The following is a 25038-nucleotide window of genomic DNA, read 5'->3' as shown; positions in this document are numbered from 1 at the left end:
TGCACCACATACAGCAACAAAACTGCATCCTTTCATCAGATGGCACGGCAGAAACTGCCCGTTATTTTTTTAAACAGAAGAATCATTGGTGCCTACTTACTGACATCAATACTCATCAGCACCCTACCTCATCACATAAATAATAATAGAAATAAACTGTTGCCAAACGGTTCATCTGATGAATGACAACAACACGGAAACCAAATTGCCTCCAAGATTCTTCCAAGGAGTTAAGTCACAGGGAATGCAGCACGATCTTAAATTTTGACTCATTTGTTTTCTGGTGCTGGCAGATTTGTTGTGTATTTTCATTATCTATGTTTCATATTTTCCATGTTCCCCTTCATTTCCACTATATTTAAATTTGTGTTTGCAATTTATTTCAAAACTTAAGCATGGTTCAGCTGGTTCAACTCTCACCTCTGAACCAGATGATGGTAGGTTGAAACCCCAGTATAGGATTTCAACACATTAGCTCAGTTGACACTTCAGTGCAATATTGAGAACGCACTGGAAACTCCAAATCCTGGATTTAACATTTAAGTAGACACGGCTTTAGTTCCTCAGGTGAACATGAGAGATCGCATAGCACTTTTTAAAAAAAAAGCAGTGAGCTCTCCTAGTATTCAGTCCTTGCTTCAACCAGAAGAGCTTAAATCATGGATAAACTGATCACTTAATTAATAATAGTATAAAAAAAACAGTTCCTCTGACATATCCTCCTTCTTCCTTAACCGAGGTTTTCCACCCACAGTCGTTGACAGGGCCCTCAACTGTGTCCGGCCCATCTCCCGCGCATCCGCCCTCACGCCTTCTCCCTCCCAGAAACATGATAGGGTCCCCCGTGTCCTCACTTATCACCCCACCAGCCTCCGCATTCAAAGGATCATCCTCCGCCATTTCCGCCAACTCCAGCATGATGCCACCACCAAACACATCTTCCCTTCACCACCCCTATCAGCATTCCGTAGGGATCACTCCCTCCGGGACACCCTGGTCCACTCCTCCATCACCCCCCTATGCCTCAACCCCCTCTATGGCACAACCCCATGCCCACGCAAAAGATGCAACACCTGCCCCTTCACTTCCTCTCTCCTCACCGTCCAAGGGCCCAAACACTCCTTTCAAGTGAAGCAGCATTTCACTTGCATTTCCCCCAACTTAGTCTACTGCATTCGCTGCTCCCAATGTGGTCTCCTCTACATTGGAGAGACCAAACGTAAACTGGGCGACCGCTTTGCAGAACACCTGCAGTCTGTCCGCAAGAATGATCCAAACCTCCCTGTCACTTGCCATTTTAACACTCCACCCTGCTCTCTTGCCCACGTCTGTCCTTGGCTTGCTGCATTGTTCCAGTGAAGCCCAACGCAAACTGGAGGAACAACACCTCATCTTCCGACTAGGCACTTTACAGCCTTCCGGACTGAATATTGAATTCAACAACTTTAGGTTGTGAGCTCCCTCCCCCACCTCCACCCCCTTTCTGTTTCCCCCTTCCTTTTTTTTCCAATAAATTATAAAGATTTTCCTTTTCCCACCTATTTCCATTATTTTTTAAAAAAAAAAATTTTTTTTAATTTTTAAAAAATCTTTTATGCTCTCCCCACCCCTACTAGAGCTATACCTTGAGTGCCCTACCATCCATTCTTAATTAGCACATTCGTTTAGATAATATCACCAACTTTAACTTTAACACCTATGTGTTCTTTTGTACTATTGTTGTTGACATCTTTTGATGATCTGCTTCTATCACTGCTTGTTTGTCCCTACAACCACACCCCCACTCCACTTTTCTCTCTCTCTCTCTCCGCCCCCCCACACACACACCTTAAACCAGCTTATATTTCAACTCTTTCTTGGACTCGAACTCAAGTTCTGTCGAAGGGTCATGAGGGCTCGAAACGTCAACTCTTTTCTTCTCCACCGATGCTGCCAGACCTGCTGAGTTTTTCCAGGTAATTCTGTTTTTGTTTTTGTTTATGATCACTTAATTGGCTGTTTATGGAACCATGTAATGCACGGTTTGGTTGCTGTTTGCCCCTACATCAAGTGACTACAATTGTAAAGCAGTTGGTCCTGTGGACATTAGGCACAGTATAAATGCAGGTGCCATTTATAGCGAATATTTTACTTCCATCACTGAATGCGCAATAGTCTGCAGGAAAGCATCCCTGTAAAAAAAAATGAAGTACATTTACACTTGCAAGAAAACATTACTAGATAATCAATTAATGCATTTTCATTTTATAGAAAAGGATTTATTGATCAAGAATTGCAACTGCCTAAAAACTGAAGTTTAATAGCAAAATGATCATCCTTTTCCAACTTTGCATATTTTGATGTTACATCGTTATTTTTCTGCAGGATTTTCACAAACATTAAAGCACTGCATAAATATACTACTACTTCTACCATGGCCACTCATACTTTCCAAGCTCAGTCACCTGTGTTGCTCTTGCATCCCCACCCCACTTCCTAGCTCAAAAACTCCCTTCTCTGGAACATGATCAGGCCAGCTTCCCTTAGCTAATCATTCAATAGAAGAATAACCAACAGAAAGTATTCTTCTCCACTGCAGTGCAATTTCTACAGTATACAAATACTGAAAAAAGTCATTTTGGCAGAATAGAGCTGTGCCTTTGCCAACCAAGGGCAGGGTTTAAGGCAAGTTAATGTGCAGTAACATCAGCACAATGGTACCCATTGAAACAATTAATGAAAAGAGAAATGCTCAGGAAGAGAGCTTATATTTTGAAAGTGATTTAACTTAACGGCTCTTAACTTAAAAGCATGTGGAACTGGTTTATCTAATGGTTTTTCTTAGAAATTCCAATACTTTCAACATAGCTCACCAGAAAACTCATGGCTAACATTCGATATATTGCTTTTCTCTTCATAAGGCTGAAAGCGATGTTTACTAATGGACCACAGAGCAAGTTGTTAGAGATAACCACAGAACCATAAATAGTCAAAAGACAGAAGGAAGCCACACGGTTCATAATATTCATGGATCTCTGAATGAGTAACTCACTTAGTCCACTCCCTGTCTTTTATAGAGTCACAGAGTTATACAGCACAGAAACAGGCCCTTCGGCCCATCGTGTCCATGCCGGCCATCAAGCACCTATCTATTCTAATCCCATTTTCCAGCACTTGGCCCATAGCCCTGTATCTATGGTGTTTCAAGTGCTCATCGAAATACTTCTGAAATGTTGTGAGGGTTCCTACCTCTACCACCTCCTCAGGCAGTGTGTTCCAGATTCCAACCACCCTCTAGGTGAAAAAAGTTTTCCTCAAATCCCCTCTAAACCTCCTGCCTCTGACCTTAAACCTATGTCCCCTCTTTACTGACACCTCCACTAGGGGAAAAGTTTCTTCCTATCTACCCTATCTGTGCCCCTCATAATTTTGTACACCTCTATCAGGTCCTCCCTCAGCCTTCTCTGCTCTTAAGGAAAACAACCCTAGCCTATCCAGTCTCTCTTCATAGCTGAAAGGCTCCAGCCCAGGCAACATCCTGGTGAATCTCCTTGACACCCTGTCCAGTGCAATCACATCCTTCCTATAGTGTGGTGACCAGAACTGCACACAGTACTCCAGCTGTGGCCTAACCAGAGTTTTATACAGCTCCAACATAACCTCCCTGCTCTTATATTCTATGCCTCGGCCAATAAAGGCAAGTATCCCATATGCCTTCTTAACCACCTTATCTATCTGTGCTATGGACATGTACACCAAGGTCCCTCTGATCCTCTGAACTTCCTAGGGTCCCACCATTCATTGTGTATCCCTTGCCATGTTAGTCCTCCCAAAATGTATCACCTCACAATTCCCAGAATTAAATTCCATTTGCCACTGCTCTGCCCATTTATATCATCCTGTAACCTAAGGCTTTCCTCCTCACTATTTACGACACCACCGATTTTCGTGTCATCTGCAAACTTACTGATCAAACGTCCTATATTCACGTCTAAATCATTAATGTACACTACAAACAGCAAGGGTCCCAGCACCGATCCCTGCAGTACACCACTTGTCACAGGCTTCCAATCAGGAAAAACAACCTTCGACCATCACCCTCTGTCTCCTGCCACTAAGCCAATTTTGGATCCAATTTACCAAATTGCCCTGGATGCCATAGGCTCTTACCTTCTTGACCATTTTCCCATGCGGGACCTTGTCAAAAGCCTTACTGAAGTCCATGTAGACCACATCAACTGCACTAACCTATTCGTAATCCTGCAATTTTTTTCCTTTTCTGATAATGATCCAATTCCCTTTCAAATGTTATGAATCTGCCTCCACCACACTCCAGATCCTAACCACTTGCTGTGTTATTAAGTTTTTCATGTTGTCATTGCTTCTTTTTTTGTCAATCACCTTAAATTGGTTCTTGATCCTTCCACAATTGTAAACAGCTTCTCCTGCAGCTATTCTATTCAGAGCCCTCATGATTTTGGACATCTCTATCAAATTTCCTCTCAACCTTCTCTTCTCCAATCTATCCACATAACTGAAGTTCCTCACCCTTGATCCATTTTCATGAATCTTGTGGCACCCTCTCTAATGCCTTCAGGTCCTTCCTAAAGTCTGGTGCCCTGAACTGGATCCAGTATTCTAGTTGAGGCCAAACAAGTGTTTGAGTCAGGTTCATCATAACTTCCCTGCTTTTGCACTCTATGCCCCATTTATAAATCTCACGATCCAGGAGGCTTTATTAACCGCTTTTTCAACTTGCCGTGCCACCAAACGTTTGTACACCTATACCCCAAGGTGTTTCTGCTCCTCAGCCCTTTAGAATTGTCCCCTTTATTTTATATTGTCTCTCCACATTCTTTCTATCAAAATGAATCACTTCACACCACTCTGCATTAAATTTCATCTGCCACTTGTCCGCCCATTCCACTGACCTCTCCATCGTAGATGTCAGCAAATCAGTGGACCTTTGAAGCATCAAAATATCCTTCCAAAAAAAAATGGGGCACGTCAACTTATACTCATAGTATAAAGGTGAACCATCAGCATGGGTATGGGCGGATGTCACTTTGAAACGTGACCATCTGACAGAGTGGACAAATCTTAAACTCTCACGCATCTTCGCAACACAGCCTGTATTCCCTGCTTGATTCTCTGTGCCCAGTTATAAGATAACAGTAAGTAAAATATACATTGGTTGGGTGAAAAATTGAGGCTGACTACTAATGCAAGTATAGCATGTCAAAGCTAAAAAGGGTGGGGGTGCTGGGAGGTGAATTAAATGCAATTTATTTATTACCTCAGCCATGCCCCCTGCCTCCGTGTGTAAATCCCTTTTGGTCCCTAATCAACCCGCTTCTCCTTTTACCACCCTTTTATTATTTATATGGAAGAAATTTGAATTCCATTTTATGTTCGCTGCCATTCTCTTCTCATACGATGTCTCTGCTTCTTTTATTTGCTTTTTCAATTACCCTCTGAACCCTCTAAAATGAGCCCGATTCTCAATTGTATCAAGCTCACAACTGTTATATGTATCATTCTTCTGCTTCATTTTGCTCCCTCATATCATCCAGGGTGCAATGGATTGTTTGCCTTCTCTTTACCCTTATGGGAATATTCTTTGATTGTACCCAAACGCTGTTCTTTAAAGACAGCCTATTGTTCAGTTCCAATTTTGCCAACTAATCTTTGATGCCATGGAAAAGAATTGATTCTGAAGAAGGAATTAGCAGAACCCCTCTGCCATTTTTCAAGTGGCTGATTCAATTGATAGAGGGCATTGGTGTAATATGTATGGATTTGTAAAAGGCATTCGATAAGTGAGTTGCCTCAGATGAGGCTGGAAATTCAAGTACAGTACATCTGCAGGCGCCCCTTTATCCACAGCATGTTATTCCTTCAAAAAGCTCTAATAAATTGGTTAAACATGATTTCCTTTTCACAAAACCATTCTAACTTTTCCCAATTACCTTGAGTTTTTCTATGTGCCCAGCTATAACCTCTTTAGTGATCGATTCTAACACCTTCCCCACGACAGACATCAAGCTAACTGGCCTATAATTTCCTGTTTTCTGCCTCCTCCCTTCTTGAATATTTTCCAGAATCTAGGGAATTTTGGAAAATTAACACCAATGCATCTACTACCTCATTAGCCACCTCTTTTAAGAACCTAGGATGAAGTTTATCTGGACCCAAAGTCTTGTCAGTCCACAGTTCATCAGTTTGCTCAAGGGCCACTTCCCTTGTGATTGTAATTTCACCAAGTTCCTCTCTCCTTTCCACCTCCCGATTAATAACTATACTGGAATTTTTTGTATCCTATATGATGAAGACAGAAGCAAAATATTTGATCATTTCATCCACCATTTGTTATCAGTTACCTCCCATTCTCAATCTCTAGCGGGCCAGCACTCACTTTACTACCTCTTTTCCTGTTTAAATACCTGTAGAAACTCTTGCTATCCGTTTTTATATTTTTAGCTAGTTTCCTCTTAGTACTCTGCCATTCTTTATATTCTGACCAAACATCTGATCTGCACTCATCTTTGCAGTTATATACCTTTTCCTTAAGTTTGATGCTTTCCTTAACTTCTTTCATTAACCATGGATGATGGATCGTCCCTCTAGAATTTTTCTTTATAGTAGGAATATACTTATTCTGAGCATTCTAAAATGTCCCCTTAAACATGTGCCACTGCTTCTCTATTGATCTACCCCCACCCTAGTATCCCAGTTCACTTCAGCTAGCTCAGTCCTCATGCCCATATAGTTGCCCTTATTTAAGTTTAAAATACTAGTCTTACTCTTCTTCCTTTCAAGCTAGATGTAAGTAGAAAGGCCTGCTGCAGAGGAGATGGTCCTTAAACCTTTCACTTTGAAGACATCTAGTGTTTGCAGCTCACATATAGGGCAAATCCCCAGAGCCAAAGCTTGATACCAAAAAGCAAAGGACACTGTCCCAAGTACCTAAATTGATCCATTATAAATTTACCAAATACATTTAAATATTCAAGCAAAATATTTTCGTAATGTGGTTTCTTGTAGCACCCTGTAACTTTAAGATCAGGTTTAAGGGTTTTACAAAATCACTGGTGAACAATGCAAGTTGTTTGGTGTTTATTTCTTTAGCCTTGGGAAAACTGCATGTCTATAGTGACGTCCCTTTAAAAAAATACATATTTCTATTTTTATCTAAATATAAACATTAATAAAGATAATTTTAAGACTCATCAATCATCATAGGAAGTGGAATGGACAAGAGAGCTGAATTAACCTGAAAGATTCAAGATTCACCACTCCAGATTCTTATCTGGTATATAACTTTGCACAATTAAACCCTGTACCTCCCTGAAGTCAGGTCCTCTAATGCCCCAAGTCAATGCTTATTTAACAAATTAAATGTTTTAGTTGGAGGGGTAGGAGGCTGGGAGAGACAGAAGGTGGGTACAGAACGACGGAAAACAAGCAGTGCCACAGTGAACCAAGAGATGAGCAAGCATGACAAACTAAAAGAAATTAGTATCAGTAAAAAAAAGTAGTACTGGAGAAATTAATGGAACTGAAAGTTGATAAATCCACTGGACCTGATGGTCTACATTCCAAAGCTTTGAAAGAGGTGGCTTTAAAGATAGTGGATGCATTGATGGTCATCTTCTAAAATTCTATAGATTCTGGCACAGTTTCTGAAGACGGGAAGGTAGCAAATGCAACCCCACTATTTAAGAAAGGATGGAGAGACTATTTAAGAAAGAAGGGAGAGTGAAAACAGGGAACTACAGACCGATTAGCCTGACATCAGTAGTAGGAAAAATGTTACAATTATAAAGGACATGATAACTGGACACTGAGAAAATGGTAGGATTGGGCAGACTCAACATGGGTTTATGAAAGGGAAATCATTTTTGACAAACCTGTTAGACTTTTGTAAGGATGTAATGAGAAAAATAGATAAGGGGAAAGCAGTGGATGTGCTGTGTTTGGATTTTCAGAAGGCTTTTGAAAGGTCCCAAACAGGAGGTTACTAAGCAAAATTAGAGAACGTGGGATTAGGGATAATATGCTGCCTTGGACTGAGAATTGGTTAATGGACAGAAAACAGGAAGTAAGAATAAACAGGTCATTCTCAGGTTGACTAGTGGAATACTGCAAGGATCGGTGCTTGGGCCCCAGCTATCTACAATCCATATCAATGATTTGGATTTGGGGACCAAATGTAATATCTCCAAGTTTGCTGAACTAGGTGGAAATGGGAATTGTAAGGAGGGTACAAAGAGGCTTAAGGGGGATTAGACAGGTTGATTGAGTGGGCAAGAACATGGCAGATGGAATATGTGAAAAAATATGAAGTTAACGAATTTGATTGGATAAACAGAAATATAGAGTATTTCTTAAATAGTGAGAGGTTGTTATGTGTTCATATCCAAAGGGTGTTCTTGTTCACAAGGCACTGAAAGTGAACTACAGAACCAGAGAACATTACAGCACAGAAAAAAACAGGCCATTCGGCCCTTTCAGTCTGTGTCGAAATATTATTCCGCTAGTCCCATTGACCTACACCCAGTCCATAACCCTCCAGACCTCTCCCATCCATGTATCTATCCAATTTATTCTTAAAACTTCAGAGTGAGCCCACATTTACCACGTCAGATGGCAGCTCGTTCCACACTCCCACCACTCTCTGAGTGAAGAAGTTCCCCCTAAACTTTTCCCCTTTCACTCTAAAGCCATGTCCTCTCATGTTTATCTCTCCTAATCTAAGTGGAAAGAGCCTACTCGCATTTACTCTGTCTATACCCCTCATAATTTTGTAAATTTCTATCAAATCTCCCCTCATTCTTCCAAGCTCCAAGGAATAAAGTCCTAACCTGTTTAATCTTTCCCTGTAACTCAACTCGTGAAGACCCGGCAACATCCTAGTAAATCTTCTCTGCACTCTTTCAATCTTACTGATATCCTTCCTGTAGTTAGGCGACCAGAACTGCACACAATACTCCAAAGTTGGCCTCACCAATGTCTTATACAACCTCACCATAACATCCCAACTCCTATACTCAATACTTTGATTTATGAAGGCCAGTATGCCAAAAGCTTTCTTTACAACCCTGTGATGCCACTTTCAGGGAATTATGTATCTGAACTCCCAGATCCCTTTGTTCCTCCGCACTCCTCAGTGCCCTACCATTTACTGTGTATGTCCTACCTTGGTTTGTCCTTCCAAAATGCAACAACTCTCACTTTTCTGCATTAAATTCCATCTGCCATTTTCTGGCCCATTCTTCCGGTTGGTCCAGATCCCTCTGCAAGCTTTGAAAGCCTTCCACGCTGTCCACAACGCCTCCAATCTTAGTGTCATCAGCAAACTTGCTGATCCAATTTACCACATTATCATCCAGATCATTGATAAAGACAACAAACAACAATGATCCCAGCACATGCAGGTGCAACAAGCAATTAGAAAGTCGAATGATGCGTTAGTCTTATTGCAAGAGGATTTGAGTACACGAATAAAGAAATCTTGCTGCAATTGTATAGAGCCTTGGTGAGACTGTGCCTGGAGTACTATGTGGAGTTTTGGTGTCCTTACCCAAGGAAGGATATACAGGTAATAGAGGGAATGCAATGAAGGTTCACCAGGCTGACCCCTGGGAAGGCAGGATTATCCCATGAGGAGACTGGGACTATATTGTCTAGAGTTTAGAGGAATGAGAGGTAATCTTATTGACACATACAAAATTCTTACACGGTTAGTCAGGGTGGATGCAAGAAGGATGTTTCCCCTGGCTGGGGTGTCTAGAACCAGGGGACAGAGTCTCAGAATAAGAGGTAGACCATTTAAGACTGGGATGAGGAGGAATTTCTTCACTCAGAGGTAACAAATCTTTGGAATTCTCTACTCCAGAGAGCTGTGGACGCTCAGTCATTGAATATATTCAAGACAGAGATCAATAGTATCCCAGAGCTAAGGCCTCACTCCATATTTTTATTTAAAAATATATATATCATCATGATTAATTTATATATTTTTTAAAAACTGGACAAAGGCTTTAAAATGACTGAAGCCATTGCTGGCTATGACTCAAACAAAAGGAACTTCCTGGCATTCAGAACAGCTGTTACCTCATTATCTCTAAAGAGATGTGAATGACCCCTGCAACTGCAGAAATCAAATCCAAAGGATTTGTACAAAGACCATTTACATTTGTAAGGCCAAAGCCTTAAGAACGGAGATGACCAGTCTGATAGGACAAAGGACCCCAAAACCATTTTTCAAAGTATTAAAAGTTGAAACATTAACCATCTCAAGACCTCTTTGTCCTTTTGTCTGTGACATCTTTTGGTTATCTCCACCTATCACTGGCCCTCTATCCAGCTCTACATGTCGTGCACCCCCCACCCCCCCCAAGCCAGAAGAACCAGTTACCCTGCCATATGGAGCAAAAGCAGACTGCCATCTTCTATCAACCAAGCAGCAGCAACTCAAAACATGTGCTCAGTCCAGGTGAATGGCTGGCCCCCATAAAAATTCTTTCTCCTGGATCTTCTGAACCATTGCTCGCAAGACTAATTTGCCCCTGCATGCCCATCCCATCGTGGAAGTCATCGTTACTGGGAAAAGCGAATTATCCAGCATTAGTCTTCAACCTACTGACTCTGTGAAAGGTTACACCAATGGACATTGCTTCTGGACTCACGTGAAACAGTAATTCTTATTTTCTCTGTGGTCTTTGCCCTGTACCTTTTTGTTTCTCTAGCCCTCTTTTCTTGTATTAATGTACTGGCGGCTACACAGTGACACCCCTCTCCTACGTTTGAGTGTGTGCAAATATACTAACCCTATCTCTAGTTTGCTGTGGTGTTAATAGAAACAGTATCACACCAAAACTGAGGGGGTGGGAAAAATACGCCACCACAGAAAGGGGGAAAATCAAAATCAAAACACCTTTCTGTTTACAGACAGGTGGTGAGAGGAGAAATCAAAGCTGTTTAAATGAATCCCCCTCCATAACAATAGATTTCCATATATTAAAAACATCAAGGGATATGGGGATAATGCAGAAAAATGGCATTGAGGTCAAAGATCAACCATGAACAAGTTAAATGGCGTAGTGGACTCAAGGGGCCAAGTGACCAACTCTAGTTCTTATTTGCTAATTTCCTATGTTCCTTCTCATTGTTACATACAGAAAAATTCATCGACGATAGCAATCCTAATCAGAAGTGCAGCCACCTTGAGTACAAAGATTCATCAGGGTCATTTGCTGGACTACTTTTATTTCTTAATGGGAACGAATGACAGTCATTTAAAACATTTTCAATTAAACATCTATTAAGTTAAAAAATGAAATTCTGTCATGCCTTTAGTTTTACACATGATAACCTTCTATAGGAACAAAGTATGATACTTCAGAGCAACTCGAACTACATTTGTAGATGCACTAGTTAGAAATACACAGAGAAACAAATCAGATGGCATATGGACTAAAACTCAAAAGCAGATTATATCTCTGTCACATTAAAATAAAACCCACTGCTTAACCAAATATATCAAACTGCAATGTTAAAATTCAGATTGCAAACTAACCACACAAAATCACTTTCTGAAACTGCAAAGAAAAATTGTTCTTCAAAGGGAAGTATCAGGCTATCTAAACAAATAAAGGGGAAATAGCAATTGGCTTTGCTGCATAATACAACTTACTTTGAACTGAAAAGCAGGGAAGTTGTGCTAGATGGCTTCTACACGTAACCTCTTCATTCTGACAATCATATACATGGTAGATGGACCACATGATCATCTCGCTTGACCAGAAACCATTCAATTGTTTCTAGGAGTGCAAAGCAGTTACAAACGCAGCCATTTTGGCTTATTAGAAGCACTTCCATTTGTACCCAAAGACTGGTAGGTGCAAATCCTAGATCAGGATGTGAGCACATAAATCTAGACACAGGATATAAAACTGAGGAAGTGCTGCAGTTGGAGAAGTTGTTAAACTAATGCCCCATCTGCTTATTCTGGTGACTTAGTTGTTCAGGATCCCACAACTTTATACCAAGAGCTGCAGGAAATTCTCCTAATTTGTTGATTAATATTGTTCCCTGAACTAACATTACCCCAAAAAAAAGATTTGAGTGGTCTTTTGTGTTGTTTGTGGGACTTGGCTCGGTGGAAAAGGGCTGCCATGTTTATCTACATAACAATTACTATACCCAAGTAATTTGTTGTATTTAAAAGTGCTTCAGGCCATTTGAGTGCAACATGAATAGGCTCTCTATAAAAAGGTTTTTTCTACAATTATTATATACAAGCTAAATGATCAATCCATTTCCAAAGTTTATGTTAGTGTCTGCCTAGTTCTGACAGTTTCATGGGCCCATAACAGGTTCAACAAGTCAATTTCAATTCATTTCCTGTTAAACATAAGCAGCCAGTTTCCAAGTGCACTGAACCACTTTTCTGACAAACCTTGAATTATCTTTTCACATCAAGGTTGTTGCTTTTTCATGATACACCCGCATTTTAGGAAGGATAGCAATTATAGCCATTTCTCAGGTTTTGATGTTCATCAAAAATACTTTCAGCACAGCTACAAATCACAAGCTTTGCCATTTTCCCAGAACATCGTGCAATGGTGCCTCCCTGGTGCTTTAAAAACAACAGTGAAACACACACAATCTGTAATAACTAGCAAAATAGTGTGCGCGAAACTGTTGAAGTTAATTACTTGCTGGTGTTCCAACCTACAATACACAACATATGCTTTATTCTTGAAATTTCACCATTTTGTTGGTTGGCAGCACCCTTGCTTCTGGACCAAAGATCATGGATTTAAGTCACAGCTGGAAGCCCTAATCCAATGATTTTTAGAAAGTCTTCAACAAACTACTTTCTCTCCTTCCTTCCACCTCTCCTTCAAAAAGAAGCCCCAACATAAATGGATTCATGAACTTAGAGACATTTTCATCAAGTGCTTAGGAGGAACAAGGCACACTATTTTATGGACAAGTGACAAAGAAAAAGCTTCTGTCAAACCAAGCAAAATCACATCAAAACATTTTACTAACACTTGCACGTGACTTTTTTGTAATGTCTACTACAGAATATATTAATAGAATGTTGACTTATTTTCCTCATATGCACTTTATTTCTAGTTCAGGGCATTATCAGGCTCATTACATGGCTTAGAGTTACATGCTCAGGGTAACACATGATATCAAATTCCAAAAATGACTATCATAGACATTTAGCTTTTCAAACTAGAGCTTTCAAGGTCAGACATCCACCCAGCAGAGGGCAAAAATGCTCTGCACCATAAACATAGCACCTCAAGAATTTGGTATTCTGCATTTTCAACTTTATCACACCTTATTCTTGTTGTATGTTAAATATTCTGTAACAAGAGCACTACTTTTCTATGGGAAGCCAAAACTGCCTTTGAAAGTCAGGACAAGGATCTTCAGAATGCGTCAGTGTGTGTAGGGAACACAGTTTTAAAAAGTACTGTTCTAATTGTATCAATTTTTCACAATCCTCACAAGGAAAATAACCTTTGATTACCCAACTCTGCAACACGTTCCTGACAATCGATATTGTGTGTGCACAAATAAAATATTCTGACTGAAAACTTCAAAGAAATCTTCATTAAAGGGATAGTGGAAGGATTTCACTATAAACACAATAACAAACTGAGGGGTGTGTTTTATACTGCAAGTTTAGCACTGGTGTCAAGTACTTTCAGTTTTGTTTTAACACAAAACCCAAGCCTAGAATTTTCTCCATAGGCATAACCTGGAACTTAGACCCAAAAATATACCCATTCCTGTGTTCATTCTGTTTATGCACACTCAATTTACCAGGGAATCTCAGTAGAATATACTGAACTTAAAATGGGCATAAATTAGCACAAACAAAACAACCATGGACTGACTAAGCAGAGCAAAGTCAGATTATATATTTTCTTAAAGTACGAAAATAAAAATGTTTTAACTCGTTCAACCACTATTCATGCATATTAGGTGCACGTGGTTAAGAATCTACAATCGGGGTATGTTTTCACTTATGCTGTAAAAATGCACTAAAATAAATAGAAAACAGGGGTCTCGGGCGACATCCATTTTTTAAAATTCAAACATTGCAATAACGTTGTTGCCGGCAGCACCTGAAAATGCGGTGGCAATTTGTGGCGCAGGGGAAGAAAATTCGTACGTACATAAGAGTCTCGGGTGGAAAGATCCAGGGGATTTGGGTGTAATGTACTTAGGCACATAACTCACTTCCGGCCAAACATCCAAAAATCTATTCAACCCCGTAATGAGGCTGTGCCCCAGGTTACGGATATCTCTGGGTACAAATACAAAGGGAAGTCCAGGGCATAAATCGGGTATTAAGATCTGAAGCAGCTCCCAGGGAAAGGGAAAGGGAAAGGGGGGGGGGGGGGGTAGGGGGAGGATTTCCTCCTCCATGGAGTTTGCCCCTTCCAATCTCAGGTCAAGCCCCGTCTCTGGAATCAGGCAAAAAAAGACAGACACACACTAAAAATGTACAGAAATGCACCCAAATCCCTTTATTTGCTCCAGATACAGGAGAGAAGCAAACGCATCCAGGAGTTTATGGCTGACATAAAACCAAGGGGGTATTCCACTAAATGCTGGAGTCTGCACAAGTTGTTTTGACATTTCAAGCCCCCTGTGGCATTTAACGGAAGGCAAGTTAAGCGAATTTTCTGGAAAGTGGAATATGAAGCGTTACCCCGCAGCACTCTCCACCTGCCAGACTCTGAGTTCAGAGCCCTGGGGACGCACTGACTGACTCTGCCCCCCCACCCGCCCGCCCCCCCCCCCAGCAGCCGACCAGCCGCTATTATTATTTATAAGCGACTCGAAGCCTGAACAAACGCAGCGCTGCCGGCTTCACGGCCCGCCCCCCCCCCCGCGCGCTCGCGCCCCCCTCTCCTTGCTTAAAAATAAACAATTAAAAATGATAACAAAATAAACTAGCCGCTCCTCGGGGGTCAAGGCCCGAACCACCCCAACCCAAAGCACCAATAAATTTCCATGCCAGCGGCCAGGAGCCTCCACTTTTACCTCGGCCGCTGCTTCCACTTCCGCCTCCTTCGACAGCGTCAGCTGACTGCTGTCACCTGACCGGAAGTGCTGCTGCAGCCCTAGCAACAGCAAGGCTGATCTTGGAGACAGGCCTCGGCAGCTCAGTCTGAGCGGTCCACTTCCCCGTCTCTTAATGTTCAACCAAAATGTGACTCATTTTGATATGTCCTGCTCTAGAAAGGTCAGGATAATTTAATGGAAGGAACTTGCATCTTATGATGTCCTTGGGATGACCTAAAATGCTTTATAACAAATGGAGGACTACTGTTAGGTAGGCAAATGTCAGCATGGTTTTGTTAAGGGGAGGTCATGTCTGACCAATTTGTTTGAATTTTTCAAAGTGGTGACCAGGTGTGTAGAGGAGGGCAATGCATTTGCCGTAGTCTACTTGGACTTCCGCAAGGCTTTTTGTTAAAGTCCCACATGGGAGAATGATAACGAAGGTAAGAGTCCATGGGATCCAAGGCAATTTGGCAAATTGGATCCAGAATTGGCTGACTGGCATGAAGCAGAGGGTGATGGTCAAGGGGTGTTTTTGTGACTGGATGCCTGTGTCCAGTGGGGTACCACAGGGAATGGTGTTGGGTCCTTTGCTGTTTGTGGTATATATAAACAATTTAGACTTGAATGTAGGAGGGTTGATCAGTAAGTTCGCGGATGACACGAAGATTGGTGGGGTGGTGAATAGTGAGGAGGATAGCCTTAGATTACAGGAGGATATAGACGGGCTGAGCAGTGGTAAATGGAATTTAATCCGGATAATTGTGAGGTGATGCACTTGGACAGGACAAACAAGGGAATACACAATGAATGGTAGGACTCTGGGAAGTACTAAGGATCAGAGGGATCTTGGTGTGCATGTCCACCGGTCCCTTAAGGCAGCGGGACAGGTAGATAAGGTGGTTAAGAAGGCATATGGGATACTTGCATTTATTAGTCAAGGCATAGAATATATGAGCAGGGAGATTATACTGGAACTGTATAAAATGCTGGTTAGGCCACAGCTAAAGTATTGTGTGCAGTTCTGAAATCCACATTATAGGAAGAATGTGATTGCACAAGAGAGAGCGCAGAGGAGATTTACCGGGATGTTGCCTGGACTGGAGAGTTTTAGTTATGAGGAGAGATTGGATAGGCTGGGCTTATTTTCTCTGGAGCAGAGGAGATTGAGGGGGGGAACATGATTGAGCTGTATTAAGTTATGAGAGGCATAGATAGGATAGACAGGAAGGAACTTTTCCCCTTGGTGGAGGGATCCATAACCAGGGGGCATAGATTTAAGGTAAGGAGCAGGAGGCTTAGAGGGAATATGAGGAATTTTTTTTTACCCAGAGGGTGGTGGGAATCTGGAACTCACTGCCTGAAAGGGTGGGAGAGGCAGAAATCCTCATGACATTGAAGAGGTATTTGAATGTGCACTTGTGATGCCATGGCATACAAGGCTATAGGGCTAATGTTGGAAAAAGGGATTAGAATAGTTAGGTACTTGTTTGACCAGCGCAGACTCGATGGGCTGAAGGGGCTTTTCCTGTATTGTAGACCTCTATGACTCTATGACAAATGCTGCAGCAAAATTGCAAATAGCAAGGTCCGCTAAACAGAAAATGAATGACCAGGCCATCTGATAATCTGGTAATATGGATTCAGAGAAGAATGTTACTCAAGACACTGGGAGAATTGATACTTTTCTTCAATATGGATCTTTCACATTCACCAGTTAATTAATATAGGTCTCTAGTAGTGTACTGATTAGCGTGTTGGTGTAATATTCCTTTGTGCAGTTTATTTACTATGCAAAAGAATCTATATAAAAGTGTAAACTGTGCAGTTTATTAACTATGCAAAATCTATGTAAAAGTGTTAAACTGTACATTACCAGAGGGAATTGAATACTCCAGTGAGTTTACACCTATACCTATCATCAACATAAATTCACTTTTAAAAGCAGAGATAAGAAAAAAGAGCAAGTGCTGTAAACCTGATTTCAAAGAAAATGCTGGAAATGTATAACAGATCCATTCTGAACTGAGTTCCAATGTCTACATCCAAGGAGTTATTATTTTTCTCACATTGCTGACAGACCTGTTGTGTAATTTGATATGAAAATCATTGGAAAACAAGATACAAACTAGATGTGAACATTCTGCTTCCCCATGAAAAAGTAGTTGATGTTGAGCATTAATTAGGAAAAGAATGTGCAGGGTTACAAGTAGTAGGCAGGGGTAGTGGGACGAGGTGAATTGCTCAGTCCAAGAGAATATTGCAACCAGCTGAGGAAGGTGCAGTGGTAATTATTTCACATGTCTCTCGGTATTTGTAAATAGTATAGTCAGTACTCAGCTTCTCGAAATTCCAAATTTCATGCAGTTTGATGTTAAATAGTTGAATACGCTCCGAAAACTGATCAACTGAGGAATTTATAAAGGAAGCTCTGAGGTCATCGTTTCTATAAGTTCTTGCGGCAATGAGTTTAACAGATTAGTGAGTGGTACCTCACAACAATGAAACAAAGATTTTTTTAAACCATTATCAACTACCATCTGACATCAGAGCCCGGAGTTATGTCTCTGGCAATAGAATGGAAAATGTGCTTCAATGAATGTCCTTGGCCATTGTGATTGATAAACTTCCTGCAAGTTAAAAAAGGACAAACAGAAATCTCAACAATATGCCAAAAATAAAACTGTATAGATACATACTTGTCTGTGATAAAATACCAAATAGCTTTTAAAATATTGCATTGTGTGAATATGGTTGTTTTAATGAGCAAAGTAACTCCTATCACAGAATCACACAGTGCAGAAGAAGCCCTTCGGCCCATCAAGTCTGCACCGACACGTGAGAAACACCTGACCTACCTACCTAATCCCATTTACCAGCACTTGGCCCATAGTCTTGAATGTCATGACATGCCAAGTGCTCATCCAGGTACTTTTTAAGGGATGTGAGGCAACCCGCCTTCACCACCCTCCCAGGCAGCGCATTCCAGATCGTCACCACCCTCTGGGTAAAAAAGTTTTTCCTCACGTCCCCCCCTAAACCTGCTGCCCCTCACCTTGAACTTATGTCCCCTCGTGACTGACCCTTCAACTAAGGGGAACAGCTGCTCCCTATCCATCCTGTCCATGCCTCTCATTGATCAGGTCGCCCCTCAGTCTTCTCTGCTCCAATGAAAACAACCCAAGTCTATCCAACCTCTCTTCACAACTTAAATGTTTCATCCCAGGCAACATCCTGGTGAATCTCCTCTGCACTCCCTCCAGTGCAATCACATCCTTCCTATAATGTGGCAACCAGAACTGCACACAGTACTCCAGCTGTGGCCTCACCAAGGTTCTATACAATTCCAACATGACCTCCCTACTTTTGTAATCTATGCCTCGATTGATAAAGGCAAATGTCCCATATGCCTTTTTCACCACCCCACTAACATGCCTCTCCGCCTTCAGAGATCTGTGGACACACACGCCAAGGTCCCTTTGTTCCTCAGAACTTCCTAGTGTCATGCTGTTCATTGAATACTTCCTTGTCAAATTATTCCTTCCAAAGTGTATCATCTCACACTTTTCAGGGTTAAATTCCATCTGCCACTTATCTGCCCATTTGACCATCCCATCTATATCTTCCTGTAGCCCAAGACACTCAACCTCACTGTTAACCACCCGGCCAATCTTTATGTCATCTGCAAACTTACTAATCCTACCTCCCACATAGTCATCTATGTCGTTTATATAAATAACAAATAATAGGGGACCCAGCGCAGATCCCTGTGGTACGCCTCTGGACACTGGCTTCCAGTCACTAAAGCATCCTTCTGTCATCACCCTCTGTCTCCTACAACTAAGCCAATTTTGAATCCACCTTACCAAATTACCCTGTGTCCCATGTTTATTTGCCTTCTTTATAAGTCTCCCATGTGGGACCTTATCAAAGGCTTTGCTGAAATCCAAATAGACTACATCAACCACACTACCCTCATCTACACACCTGGTCACCTCAAAAAATTCAATCAAATTTGTTAGGCATGACCTCCCTCTGACAAAGCCATGCTGACTATCCAAGTGGAGATAGATTCTCTCCTTCAGAATTTTCTCCAATAGTTTCCCTACCACTGACATGAGACTCACTGGCCTGTGGTTCCCTGGCTTATCTCTACAACCCTTCTTAAATAGCGGAAACACATTAGCTGTTCTCCAGTCCTCTGGCACCTCCCCCGTGGCCAGAGAGGAATTAAAAATTTGGGTCAGAGTCCCAGCGATCTCCTCCCTTGCCTCCCTCAGCAGTCTGGGATACAAATCATCCGGACCTGGAGATCGGAGCCTGCCAATGCCTCCAATATCTTGTCACTCCCTATATCAATTTGCTTAAGAACCTCACAGTCTCTGTCCCCGAGTTCGATACGTTCATCCTCATTCTCTTGGGTGAAGACAGATGTGAAGTATTCATTCAACACTCTAGCAATGTCATCTGGATCCACCCATAAATTGCCCCCTTGGTCCCTTATGGGCTCTGCTCTTTCCCTGGTTATCCTCTTCCCACTGATATACTTATAGAATATCTTGGGATTTTCCCTACTTTTACCAGCCAGAGCTTTCTCATATCCTCTCTTTGCTTTCCTAATTGCTTTCTTAAGCTCCACCCTGCACTTTCTGTACTCCACTAATACCTCTGCTGATTTGCTTCCCTTGTACCTGCTAAAAGCCTCTCTTTTCCTTCTGTTTGGAACCTGAATATCTCTGGTCATCCATGGTTCTCTGGGCTTCCTAACACCCTAGAGGGAACATGTTGAGTCTGTACCCTCCCCATTTCCTTTTTTGAATGCCCCTCCCCCCCACTGCTCCTCTGTAGATTTCCCCACAAGTATCTGTTCCCAGGCTACGTTGGCCAGATCCTGCCTTATTTTACTAAAATTCACTGTCCTCCAATCCAAAACATTTTTTTGCAACTTATCTATTTCTTTGTCCATAACAAACTCAAACTGTATCATGTTGTGTTTGCTATCACTAAAATGCTCCCCCACCACCACCTCAGCCACCTGTCCGGCTTCATTCCCCAGAATTAGGTCCAGCACTGCGCCATCCTTTGTTGGACCCTCTACATATTGACCTAAAAAGTTCTCCTGTACACATTTCAAGAAATCCACTCCATCCAAGCCCTTAACACTATGCCTATCCCAATTAATGTTGGGAAAGTTGAAATCACCTAAGATAATTACCCTTTGTTATTGTTTTTATACACCTCCGCAAATTGTGCACATTTTGCTCCTCGATTTCCCGCTGACTATCTGGGAACCTATAATAAACACCTAACAATGTGGCTGCCCCTTTTTTATTCCTAAGCTCTACCCACAAAGCTTCATTCGATGCCCCCTCCAACATATCATCTCTCCTTACTGCAGTAACTGACCCCTTAACTAATAATGCAATGCCTCCTACTCTTTTATCCCCTCCCCTGTCTCGCCTGAAGATTCTATTTCCTGGAATGTTGAGCTGCCAATTCTGCCCCTCCCTCAACCATGTCTGAGTGATGGCTACAATATCACAATTCCACGTGTCAATCCTCACCCTTAACTCATCCGTTTTACCTGTAATATTCCTGGTATTAAAGTAGAGGCCATTCAGCCTTGCCTTACCCCCTTGAAACTTAATGCAGCTGTACTACCTCTGACTTGATTGTTTTACTGTATTATGATGTGTCCCTATTCTGCTAACATTCTGTGAAAAATCTAAATCTTTCCTTTTTCCAGCCTTCTCAGCTGAATGAGGTGATTAACATTGAGAAATATTTCCATGAACATAAATTGCTCTCCAGCACTTTTCCAATATTCACTAAATAATGTAATACTGAGGGACAAGTAGTTAAAAATTAGTTAGCTAGAAAAGAGAACAACTGTGCAAATTATGTGTTTTACATCTTTATAACTTAAAAAATGAAAACTGGAAAACTGAGAGCAAAATTATGCCAATCTCCCAGATCTCTGAAGATCTAGTTGCAGACTGGTATAAGTAATGCCTTGCAATATTGTTCCTACTTGCATTCTCGACCTGGTGTTGATAAATGCAGGAAGAGACTAAAGAATCAGAAGTAAATGGGGCAGGTAAATACCTCATTAATAACAGACTATCAACATCCTGGGGATTACCATTGACCAGAAACTGAACTGGACCAGCCATATAAATACTGTGGCTACAAGAGCAGGTCAGAGGCTGGGAATCCTGCAGCAGATAACTCACCTCCTGACTCCCCAAAGCCTGTCCACCATCCACAAGGCACAGGTCAGGACTGTGATGGAATACTCTCCAATTGCCTGGATGAATGCCGTTCCAACAACACTCAAGAAGCTTAACACCATCTAGGACAAAGCAGCCCACTTGATTGGCCTCCACCCACATTTATTCACTCCCTGCACCACCGATGCACAGTGTGTACCATCTACAAGATGCTCTTCAGGAACTCACCAAGGCTTCTTATACAGCACTTTCCAAACACACGACCACTGCCATCTAGAAGGACAAGGTCAGCAGGCACATGAGAACACCACCACCTGCAAGTTCCCCTCCAAGCCACTCACCACCCTGACTTGGAAATATATTGCCGTTCCGTCACTGTTGTTGGGTCAAAATCCTGGAACTCCTCCCCTAACAGCACTGTGGGTGTACCTACACCACACAGACTGCAGTGGTTGAAGAAGACAGCTCACCACCACTTTCTCAAGGAGAATTAGGAATGGGCAATTGATGCTAGCTGAACCAGCGACTGCCATATCCCACGAATGATTTTTTAAAATGCAATAATTAACAAAAACATATATAAGACAATAGTCCTTCTGTTATGAAGAGAGATTGGAGAAGTTGGGACTGTTTTCCTTCGAGAAGAGAAGGTTGAGAGGAGATTTGATACAGGTATTCCAACTCATGGCAGAGCAGATAGGGAGAAACTGTTCCCACTCGTGAAAGAATCGAGAACTGGAGGACATAGATTTAAAGTAATTGGTTAAAAAGGAAAAGCGTCACAAGGAAAAACTTTTTTTTACAGCGAGTGGTTGGGATCTGGAGTGAACTGTCTGAGAGTGTGGTGGAGTGTTATGACCACAGCAGATGTTAATTGCTAAGCAAACCAAATTCCAGAGGGAAACTTGGCTTACAGGCCATAGCCTTTTTTGTATTCTGAAAATGAGAAGAAAACAGCAAGCAAGAAGTCCAGTAAAACTCTTTGGATTTAAAAAATTAAAAGTTTTATTAACAAGAAGGAAAGAAAACTTAAGCACACAAGATTACAGTTACAGAGTTAAAATTAGTCTTGCAAAACATTCCCCCAAAAGACTCCCTACTTGGTCAGACCCACAACTCTCCTTTATAGACAATTAACTATAAAAATCTAGTAATATTACCCAAGACAAACTGCTATAGCTTCAATAAAGGCATGCCACACAACCTCTTAAACTCTCTTCCACTCTGCTGTGGAAATCCAAGACTTCAGAACAGGACTGCTTTTTGCTGCCCAAGGCTTTTCTGGCTTGACTGGATTCAAATGACATCTTTCTCCCAACCCAGAGCTGTTTCCAGGAGCTCTTCCTCACACAGCCAACAACCACCCACCAATAGCCAACCCCTAAGCTCTCCACAGTATCTCTAAAATATCTTTTCTCCCCTTTCATCTCAGGTTCAATTGTTCTCACACCTCTTTGAACACAAATTCTTCCAAATATAAAATCGTCCATGTTTCTATTTTGTCTCTGTTTTTGGGTCAATAAAATGTAATATACCCTCTTCTATTTACCTTTTGAACTCCTGTAAGAATGTTTCTTGCTACCTCTGACTTCCCTTTGATATTTAAATGAACTCTCAACTTATCTAAAAATGCAAGTGTTAGATACAACCCATTTACTTGTACCCCAAGTACCTCAATATCTCATTACAAATGCACTCCTAACCCCTCTATCCTTTCATGTCTTAACCTCCCAAATAACGTGTCTCTGGTGACCCAGCTTAATCAAATCGTTTACACACACACACAGCCTTCTTCACAGAATAACACAATATTCCCCAAAAATATTTTTAAAAATAACATCCATTCTCACATGGAGGCAGGTTCAATCAAAACATTCAAAAGGGAGTTAGACTGTTAGCTAAAAAAGAGGAATGTGCAGGGTTACAGGAAGAAGGCAGGGAAATGGCACTGGGTGAATTGCTCATTCAGAGAGCCAGTGCAGACACAACAGGCCGAAAGGCCTCCTTCTGCGCTGTAACAATTCTGCAATTCTGTGGTTCTACGTGGCTCTTTCATACACACAAATACAATCTTCATATGGTGAACAGTTCAAAAACCAAGAGATGCAAATTTAAAAATCTGAAAGTTAATAGCAAGAATGGAAGGCAAGAAAATTTTTCTTATAGATTCTAGGGATGTGGAGTGAGATCATTCAGGAGAAGGACAAAGATAAATGGATTTTTGCACAATTGAAAATTCTTTTGTTTTTATATTAAACTGTTCAGTTATCTTATTTGTTGGCTCCGTTGCCAGAATGCAATTGTGATGGTTGCTTTTAACTATATTTTCACAACAAAGTATGTCCAATGTAAAAAAATCATTAGATTATGCAGACCTTAGATGCAACTTTCTCTGCAATATTCTGTAATTACTTTTCATACTTTTTAAAGCATTTTATTTCCATTCCATCCTTAAGATTAAGTCTGCCCTGTCACTGAACATCCTGAAGATATGTGTGTGTTCTTCCCAAAGGCAGGCAGGTCCTTGCTTCAGTGCCTGCTGATGTTTCATTTTGAGCTGTTTTCTTGGCACCTTTTGTCAGTGGTAGTTTGCCATTGCCTTCTACTCTCAGGGACAGGGCAAGGAGGCAGGTCCCAAGTCTACCAAAGCAGGAGTGGAGAATTGAATCCATGCTGTTAATATTATCCTGAATTGTATGCAAGTCATCTAGACAACTAAGCTAACCAGTCCCAGTCACAAGGTAACATATTTATGCATGAAGAAGGCCGTTCAGTCGATCTTAATACCAGTACATCTATTTGTTGCACTGAGTTTCAGTATCAGCTGTGCCTCAGTTGGTAGTACTCATACCTCTGAGTCCCATTGTTGTGGGTTCAAGTCCCAATCCAAGACTTGCGCACTAAAGTCGAGGTCAACATTTCACTACAGCTCAGTCTGGGGGAATGCTGCACTGCTAGAGGTGCTACCTTTTGGATGAGATGTTAAACTGAAGTCCTGTCTGCCCTCTCAGGTAGATGAAAAAGATCCCATGACACTGTTTTGAAGGAAAGCACGGGAATTATCCCCAGTGTTCTGCTCAATTTTTATCCCTCAATCAATGTAACAAAAACAGATTATCTGATCACTATCACATTGCAGTTTGTGAGAGCTTGCTGTACATATTGGCTGCCATGTTTCCGACAATAGCGATAATACTTCAATCCTACAATTACAATAGTGATAATGTTTCAAAAGTACTTAATTGGCTATAAAGCTTTGAGACATCTGGTGGCCACGAAAGGTGCTATATAAATGAAAGTCTTTTTTTAAAATGATTCCAAGTTTTTCACCTCCTTCACTCTGTCCAGAAATCTGCCTGAGTGTTGATCACTCTCTACATCAAGAAAAACCTCAACATCAGATTTAAACTTGTTAGCTTGATTCCATGTTCCCTTGTCCAACTTCCATTGTTTAATTTAAAATAGAAATCAAGAGTAACTTTTTCAATACCATTAATCATCTTATATACCTCTCAAATTACTAAGGTTACCATTCAGATGTTTCCTTTCCAGGTTGAAAACAAAGACAACAATTTCAATAATAGAGCGTATTTAATGTAGATATATGTTCCACCTGCTTCTTCAAGATAAGTGGAAAAGTAAGTTGTGAAATGGATGCAATAAAGACTGCAAAGATATATAGACCAGCTAAGTGATTGGACAAGAAGTTGGCAGAAATAAGGAAGTG

The 25038-nt window shown here is 41.3% G+C and overlaps 1 protein-coding gene across 3 annotated transcripts in view; it reads right to left on the bottom strand.

Annotated features, from left to right (window-relative positions):
- Positions 1-15108, bottom strand: part of wwp2 (WW domain containing E3 ubiquitin protein ligase 2) — a 236697-nt gene extending 221589 nt beyond the window's left edge. For 2 of the 3 annotated variants that reach the window (XM_041191191.1, XM_041191194.1), the window contains exon 1: positions 15061-15103. The gene's annotated coding sequence lies outside the window, so the exon portion shown is untranslated. Of the gene's footprint in view, positions 1-1827; positions 2172-15060 lie in introns of all 3 variants that reach the window. The other variant, XM_041191193.1, reaches the window with a different exon arrangement.
- Positions 15109-25038: the final 9930 nt, after the last annotated feature.

Source organism: Carcharodon carcharias, chromosome 7 (assembly GCF_017639515.1).
Source record: "Carcharodon carcharias isolate sCarCar2 chromosome 7, sCarCar2.pri, whole genome shotgun sequence".
Taxonomy (NCBI): Eukaryota; Metazoa; Chordata; class Chondrichthyes; order Lamniformes; family Lamnidae; genus Carcharodon; species Carcharodon carcharias.
The sequence above is the reverse complement of the archived record's forward strand: the minus strand, read 5'-3'. Positions and strand labels throughout refer to the sequence as shown.